The following is a 9,418-nucleotide window of genomic DNA, read 5'->3' as shown; positions in this document are numbered from 1 at the left end:
TGCGCAGTTACTTTGGTGGGCATTAGAAGTCCGCTTGGGAGGCTGACTGAGCCCCAGCAGCCACTGCCCTCCTGACCCTAGCTGCTACTGCCATTTTACTGAGGGAAACTGAGGAGACTGAGGGTCCAGCGAGGATGAGACGTAGTCATGGCTACACAGAGGGTCATTCATTCATTCAGCAGCGCGCCTGCCAACAAGTACCGAGAACCTATTCCGTGCCAAGCCCTGTTTTAGGTGCTGGAGATACAAAGATACAGACACCTTTATCACTTTGCTCCCTTCTCCTCCTCTGCCTGCCTGTCATCTTATTCTGCAGCTTTCTTTTGGGGAGTCATACCGCTGCTTGGGGTTTAACCACAGCCGCTCCTTAGTAATTACCACTCTCTGTCTTCAACCCAGCCATGATGCGGGCGTCCCAGATCTCCATATTTTCCAACCTTTGCCAGCTTAGCTGTGCCTCAGGCCCTGAAACTCAATACATCCTAAATCAAGTTCATAACTCTCTTCCTGTGACCTCCACCTAAAGACATATATTCCCCATACCTTTCCTGCATCTGCCTGCCTTAAGCCCTCCCCCTATTTAATTTTCATTCATCTAACCTTGGGTTCCCCTCCCTCATCCCAGGACACTCAGCCCTATTTGTACCTGTATATTTATTGGTGTGATTTTTTAATTAATGCCTATTTTATTTAACACCATATGTTCCACCAGCACCTTTTGCAGTTCCTGATCCAGTGTGTGCACACAAAACATTTTTTCTGGATGTCAGAATGAATGCATGTATACGATTTCCATACAATAATACAACTGCTTGAAAGGGAGTATGACATGGTCAGAACATGGGCTCTGGAGACAGACTGCCTGGACTCATATCTTGGCCCTATCTAATCCTGGCCGTATGCCTTAGACAAGTTGCACTCTCTGAGCTTATTTTTTCATAAATGGAGATAATAACACCAACTACGATTTCAAACAGTTGCTTTGAAGATTATATGAGTTAATGCTCAGAGAGTGCTTAACACAGTGCTATGGCATAGTAAGCAATCAGTAAATATTTGCTCCTGCAATTATATGCAAAGTACTCTGAGTTGCAGGAACAATAGAGGAGAGCTTCCCTGTGGAGGTGGCATTTGAACTGAGGCTTCAAGGCTAAGTAAAAATTTGTTAGGCAGCAATGGAGGCTAGTCAAAATCACCAATGAATGAGATCATATTAACATTGTTGAGAAAAATCCCAAGGTAATTAAGGAATACTGGAGACTAAAGTGCAACAACAATAAAAAAGCTAAATAAATGGAGAGATTATGCCAAGTTTATTGGTAGGAAGACTAAACATTGTAAAGATATTCATTCTTTGCAAATTAATCTATAAATTCATTTTAATTCCAGTTAAAGTCCCAACAGAATTGTTATTTGACAAGCTAAATCTAAAATTCAAATTTTTGCAAGGAAAATAATTAAGACACTTCTGGAGAACTGGGGAGAAATTACCTATCAGAATTCAAGATTCACAAATTTATAGTAATTAATATAATCATTAAATATTGGAATGAGATAGAAAAATAGATCAGTAGCATAGAATAAAGAGTCATGATATAGCATAGAAATAGCCCCATGCTTACATGGAAACTTGTTACACAAGAGAGATTGCATGGACTATTTGATGCCTACTGGCAGCTGCTGGACTAATTAGTTTTTAGCAATGGAGACATTTTTCTTTCATTAAATATGTTAAACACATAAGAAAAGTTTGATTGTATATGTAATAAATTAATAAAGTTATTTCTGATTTTTTATTTATAAGTCATTGAATTACTTTCAAAAGCTGAGAGTTCAATTTATGCATGCAGATTTATTTACCAAAGAAATACTCTGCTTTTTATCATACTCCCAACTTTACAAATAACTTATAATTTTAACCACATATTACACTGCATGATAACAAATGAAGTATGAAAAAGAGCATATCAATTTACATCTTGTATTGATAACATCATAAAACAAATTAATTAAGTTTATCTCAGTGTGGCTGTTTTTAGGAACTTATCTCAGGATGTGTTCTATATTTTGTTTCTTGGGTTTTTAAAATAATATTCCTCAAAATATGAATCCAAATAATAGAATGTGTATTTTGAACATAAAAATAAATAATTCTCTAACTAAAAATAGAGACGTACATAAAATCAAAATTATTTTGGAATATTTAGTTATAATGATATGTAGTATGTAATTGTGTGATGCTACTCTTATCCCTATCTGAATAATTTAATAGAATTTTCATCTTAAAGCTAAGGTGGTCAAAGTCTACTTTTGGATATAAAAAATTTTCAGTTTGGTGTGTTTTATCAACTTGACCTCACTTTTAATATGCAGTTACTACTTTCTGGTCAGAATTAACTGGCATTATATACAATTTAAATTTTTGAAAATTCACTGGTCTATGGATACATTTCTAATAAATAGAAGATGGGAATGTTGAAGAAAATAGCAATGAAAATTTTTTTGGATACAGTAAGATGGAAGATGCAATTTTTCAATAAAACAGACTCCAGATATGATACAAACATAAAGAGTTTTTCAGCTCCACAAAATCCAAGAACAACCAAATCAGTGCTGAGTTCAGTATGCCATCTCTCTAGCAAAAACATTGATTTACAAAACCATCTATTGCAAAAGCATCGATTTGCAAAACAGTCAGCCTCTAAAAATACAACCAATAATTTTTGGTTGAGATCTAATTAGCATATAACATATTAGTTTTAGGTGTATGATGTGAGGATTCTATATTTGTATATATTGTAAAATGATTAACGCAAGTCTAGTTATCATCCATAAACATACAATCACAAAAATTTTTTTTCTTGTGATGAGAATTTACAAGATTTTCTCTCTTGGAAACTTTCAAGTATATAATTCAGTATTATTTACTATAGCCACCATGCATTTATTACCTCCTCTTGACTTCTTTGGAAGTTTGTACCTTGACGCCCTTAACCTATTTTGCCACCTTCCCACCCCTGCCTCTAGCAACCACTAATCTGTTCTCTGTATCTAGGAGTTCAGTTTTTTTTTATTTCACATATAAGTAAGATCATATGATATTTTCCTTCCTTTGTCTGACTTATTTCACTAAGCATAGTACACTTGAGGTCCATCCATGTTGTCACAAATAGCAAGATTTCCTTCTTTATCCATTTATCTATCAATGGACACTAAGTTGCTTCCATATCTTGGCTATTGTAAATAACACTGCAATAAATATAGGGGTGCATATATCTTTTTGAATTAGTGTTTTCATTTTCTTCAGATAAATACCCAGAAGTTACATTGCTGGATCATATGACAGTTCTATTTTTAATTTTTTGAGGAAATTTCAAACCGTTTTTCATAGTGGCTGTCCCAGTTTACATTCCCACCAGCAGTGCACAAGGATTCCCTTTCTCCACATCCTCACCAACACTTATTATTTCTTTTCTTTTTGATAATAACCACTCTGACAGGTGTGAGGTGATATCTCGTTGTGGTTTTGATTTGCATTTCCCTGATGATTAGTGATGTTGAGCATCTTTTCATGTGCCTGCTGGCAATCCTCTTTGGGAAAATGTCTATTCAGATCCTCTGCCCATTTTTTAATTGGATTTTTTGTTATTGTTATTCCATTGTATGAGTTCTTTATATTATTTGGATATTAACCCCTTATCAGATATATGATTTGCAAATATCTTCTCTCATTCAGTAAGTTGCTTTTTCAATTGCCGATGGTTTCCTTTGCTGTACTGAAGCTTTTTTAGTTTGATATAGTCCCATTTGTTTATTTTTGCTTTTGTTGTCCTTGCCTTTGGAGTCAGGCCCAAAAAAATCATTGCCAAGATCAATGTCAAGGGACTTATCACCTGTTTTATTTTAGGAGTTTTATGGGTTCAAGTCTTACACTGAAGTCTTTATTTTTAGTTAAATTTTGTATATGGTGTGAGATAGTGGTCCATTTTCATTCTTTTGCATGCGACTGTCTAGTTTTCTCAACACCATATATTGGAGAAATTTTCCTTTCCTCGTGTACGTTCTTGCCTCCTTTGTTGTATGCTAAAATACCATACATCTGTGAGTTTATTTCTGGGCTCTCTATTCTGTTCCATTGATCTAAGTGTCTGTTTTTATGCCAATACCATATTGTTTTGATTACTATAGCTTTACAATACATTTAAAATAAAAAAGTGTGATGCCTCCAGCTTGTTCTTCCTTCTCAAGATTGCTTACACCCGCTAATTTTTTTGCGTGTGTGTGTGTGAGAAAAGCTGAGAATATTAACAAGAATGTTAAGTAAGCTTAACATTTTCACACGGTCATCAAAGTCAACTTTGGAAAACATATAAAATACTGCAAAGACTAAAAAATCATAGATTTCTCTTTAAAATATTCACGGCTGATACACTGTTGGTGCTAAATAGTTGTTGAATGTCAGGTTAATTTCTTCAATTAAATCTATTTCCTTAGCAGACACCACCGCACTCTATAGAGGGAACGAAGAGGGGGAAGACATTGTTGAGCAAATTTTGTCATAAATCGCAGTACTAATGCACACCTACTAGAATGGCTAAAATAAAAAATACTGACCAGGTACTAATGAGGATGTGTAGCAACTGGATTTCTCGTACAGTTTTGTTGAGAATAGAAAATAGTACAGACACTCTGAAAACCAGTTTGACAGTTTCTTACACAGTTAAACATACACTTGCCATACAGCCCATTATCATATTCTTGGATATTTATCCTAGAGAAATGAAAACTATATATAAAACCTGTATATAAAAGTTCACAGTAATTTTATTTATAATGAACCCAAGCTAGAAACAATCCACATGTTTTTCAACACGTGAGTATATAAACAGTCTAAAGTCCATCTATACAGTGGAATACTACTCAGCAGTTTAAAAAAAAACATACTTCGATGGATCCCAAAGGCATTATGCTGAGTGAAAAAAGTTACTCTCAAAAGGTTACATAGGGTATTATTCCATTTATAAAACATTTTGTGAGTGAAAAAATTAGAAGGAAGCAGAACAAACCAGTGTTTGCCAGGGGTTAGGGTTGGGGGAGAATGTGACTATAAAAAGGTGACTGAACAGTTTTATATCCTAATCGTAATGATGGATACATTAATCTGCACATGTGATATCATTTCAGAGAATCACACAAAGAGAGACACACATCCACACACAAACTGTGCACGTAAAAATCATTAAATCCAAGTAAAGTCTGTAGCTGAGTTGGTAGTATTGTACCAATGTCAGTTTTCAGTTTTTAGTAATGCGGTACTGTTATGTAGAATGTTATATAGGGGTGTTCTGGAGAACTAGTATTTGGGAACTCTCTGTACTATTTTTACAACTCCTTCCAAGTCAAACAATGCTAAAAAAAAAATCAATTTTTAAATTGCAGTAAATAAAAAATATACTTTGTACTGTTGACTCTGTCCCTTCCAGCTCATATTTTATGGCTGATAGTAGAACAAAGAAAATGATATTACTGATGAAATTGTGACATGCATAATAAGGTATGTCTAAGAATGCAACTGGTAAATAAATTTCTTAAACTTTGGGTACTTTTATTTGAATCTTTCTGTGCATATTTGGGCAGGGTGTGTAAGTATTTCTATAAGTAGGTTTGCTCTAACAACCAGTCACAAAACTGATGTCATTTGTTTCCACACTTTAATTTGGGAACACTTTTATTTGTAAACAAGCTTTGCTTGCTAAAAAGTCAGGGCCTGATTTGCTCAGAGTATTGGGTGTTACCATTCAAAGAGAGCATAGGTCAGCTTTAATTAGGTTAGGCTTGCAACGACAAATATTTACTCCCAGCTGCAGGTCGATTGGGAGTGTGGTTTTGCAACTCTGCTCCTGGCTGTGGGTAGACTGTGGGCAACTCCATACTCTTCTCATTCCGGACTGTGGGTCTGCTTCACATGCTCTCTCATTCCAAGATCCAGACTGAGGAAGTAGATGCCCTCAGGACATGCTATTCTGGTGAGAAGCAGGAGCAAGAGGACTGGTGGAACCTTATAGCACCTCTAAAGCTTCTGCTCAGGTACAGCCAATGGCACAACACTCACCTTCTACTAGCCAAAGCACATTTCATGATCAAGTCCAAAGTCAATGGGGTGAGGAAATGTACTTTGTTTAAAGAGAAGGATTGCAAAGGTGGGGAGGGAATAAATAATTGTGTGCAAATAATATGACCTACCACACATGATAAATATTATTAAGTCCAGGCCAATACACTTACATCTTTTTTAAGTTATATGTGTGGAAATAGTATCAACTTATGTGAATTATATGAGCTTGAATACTTGAATTACATGCATTCAGAAGTGAGATGGTTGTTACAGGGATGCAAATTAACATAAATATTTAAATTGGAAAATTGAAATCAGACTTTTTAAACAAAAAGTAAGGCTGATTTGGATGATTAATTTGACAATAAAGATTGACTTTGCTTGTTTGTTTTGTTGCTTTTTGTTTTGGTTCTTGTCCTTTTCCATTTGACTTATTTCACTTAGTATGTTACTCTCAAGATCTATCCATGTTGTTGCAAATGGCAATATTACATCTTTTTGTGGGTGAGTGGTATTCCATTGTGTGTGTGTGTGTGTGTGTGTACGTGTGTGTGTGTGTGTGTGTGTGTGTATACTTTGTCCAATTGTCTATCAAAGGATGCTTAGGTTGTTTCCATGTCTTGGCTATTGTGAATAACATTGCAATGAATATAGGAGTATATATACTATTGTTACCCTGATAAATTTTAAAATATTTTAAAGACTTACTTTGCCAGTTAGGTTATATAAAGGATGCTTCCCATAAGCCAACTGAGCTCAGTTTGTAGCTCCAAGATTTTGACACAAGTATTGTTTAAAGCATATGATAACAGAAGATAATTTTCTATTTTATCAGATGTATTGAAATTGTAAGATGTATCGAAATTAACAGTATTTTTATTTTCCCAAATCGTTCTAAGTATATTGGGTCTTTAACAATGCCTCTACATGAAACAGATATTTAATTATCATTTGAAAATCCTAATAAAAACTTTTTGATGTACATCTTGAAAGTTGAACAAGAAAATGACCCTAAATTCTCAACAACAAATGTATTTCCAAGTTAGGTAATTTCCAATTCTTTGCTGTCAACCAAATTGAGTGAGAATCTAATCAAGCTGTCAATCTTTACAACATCAAAAACAACTTTCTATTATAGAGCATTACATAATTTTTGTTGAATTTGGTGTAATTTGAAAAAAGGTCATAGAAGAGAAAAATCTTCTATTCCTATCTATTCACTCATATGAGCAAAGTTGCTCAGAGATTACATCATAATAGAAAATAACAGAATTGATGTTGAATCGTGCTTTACCCAAGTAAATAAGTAACATCCTTGGCCAACTGATAACAAAAAATAAGCCTCATCAACCTTATTGCACTGCCTTTCCTATCAAATTTCGCTTTTATGTATAATAATTATTAAAATCTGTGTTACATTTATTTTTCTTTGGTCAAATGTATACTAATAACTGTCATAACTCAAAGTAGATGAAGATTTTAACACTTAGTCTTATTGTCATAAGAAACTTTAAAACATGAGCATTTCAATTTATACACACATTTTTTCCTGTTTTTCGCTTTTTAATTTGTAATAATATTGACATTTGAGCACATTAATTCTAAAATTGTTTCATCACTGCAATATGGAAAAGAGGACATCATTTCTTAAGAAGTCATCACAGTTTTGTGGCATAGTGGGCTTAACTCTATTTTTTGCATTATTTTTTCATCTTTATTGAAATATAATAGACTATTAGTTGCTTGTGTTTACACTGTACAATTCAATGAGTTTTTTCAATTATAATTAGCATACAATAATATACCAGTCTCAGTTGTATAGCATAGTGATCAGAGATCCATATAACTCGCAAAGAGATCGCCCCACTAAATCTAGTACCCCACTTTCCCTTACATATTTATTACATTATTAACCATCTTCCCCATGCTACACTCTACATCTCCATGTCTATTCTGCAACTGTCCATTTGTACCTCCTAATCCCTTTGCTTTTTCCCTGCTGCAACCTCCCTCCCATCTAGTATCCCTCTAAATATTCTCTGTATCTATGAGTTTATTTCCACTTTTGTTGTTGTCGATTCTGTTCTTTAGATTCCACATGTATGTGAAATCATGTGATATTTGTCTTTCTCTATCTGATCCATTTCATTCAGCGCAATACCCTCTGGGTCCATCAAGGCATCTTTTTCCATCCCCTTCCTTTTAGCCTGTGTGTGTCTTTTAATCTGAAGTGAGTCTCTTGTAGGCAGCATATGTAGGGTTCTTGTTTTCTTATCCTTTCAGCCACTCTATCTTTTGGTTGGAGCACTTAATTCTTTTCCATTGGAGATACTTGTTGCTGAGAATGAAGTTATTACCATTCTTTATTTCTGTTTTTTATTCATGTTTTTTCTTCTTAAAAAAGTCCCTCCAACATTTCCTATAATACTGGCTTGGTGTTGATAAATTCATTTAGCTTATTTTTGTCTGGGAAGCTTTTTATCTGTCCTTCAACTCTAAATGATAGCTTTGCTGGATAAAGTTCTCTTGGTTGATCCTGGGTTTTCATCACATTGAACATTTTGTGCCAAACCCTTCTGTCCTGAAAAGTTTCTTTTGAGAAATCAGCTGCCAGTTTTATGGGTGCTGCCTTTCTTTTATGAGCTAAATGGACTGGAAATATAAGATACATGGGAAAAAATAACTACATAAAATTTTGATCTGCTTTTCTCTTGCTGCTTTTAAGATTCTCTCTTTGTATTTAACCTTTGGCATTTTAATTATGATGTGTCTTGGTGTGGACCTTTTTGGGTTTTTGGTTTTGGGGACTCTCCGAGTTTCCTGGGGTTGTATTTCTGTTTCCTTCATCAGGTTAGGGAAGTTTTCCATCATTATTTCTTCAAATGCCTCTTCAACATCTTGTATTCCTCCATGTACCCCTATGACATATGCATCTTTACCTTTAATAGTGTCCCATAGGCTCTTTAAATTATTATTATCGTCTTGGCTTCTCTTTTCTTGCCATTCTGATTGAGTGTCTTTGGCTTTCCCGGGTCATTTGATCCTCTTCTTTATTCACTTTGTTTATTTCTTTGTTTATTCCATTTAATATACTTCTTATCTCAGATAATGTGTTCTTCATGATTTTTTATTTCTCCTCCTAGTTGTAGGGCTTGTTTATCTAGGTCCCAGGTGATTTTCCTTGCTGTTTGTTCCTTGTTTCTTTCACAACTTTGATCTGGTCATCAGAGGGATAAACAGTGCCTCTATCATCTATGCCACTTTTTTATATACGCATTTTTATTGCAGAAAATATGTGATTGG

Source organism: Pteropus medius, unplaced genomic scaffold (assembly GCF_902729225.1).
Source record: "Pteropus medius unplaced genomic scaffold, Ma_sr-lr_union100, whole genome shotgun sequence".
Taxonomy (NCBI): domain Eukaryota; kingdom Metazoa; phylum Chordata; class Mammalia; order Chiroptera; family Pteropodidae; genus Pteropus; species Pteropus medius.
Note: the sequence above shows the minus strand (reverse complement) of the source record.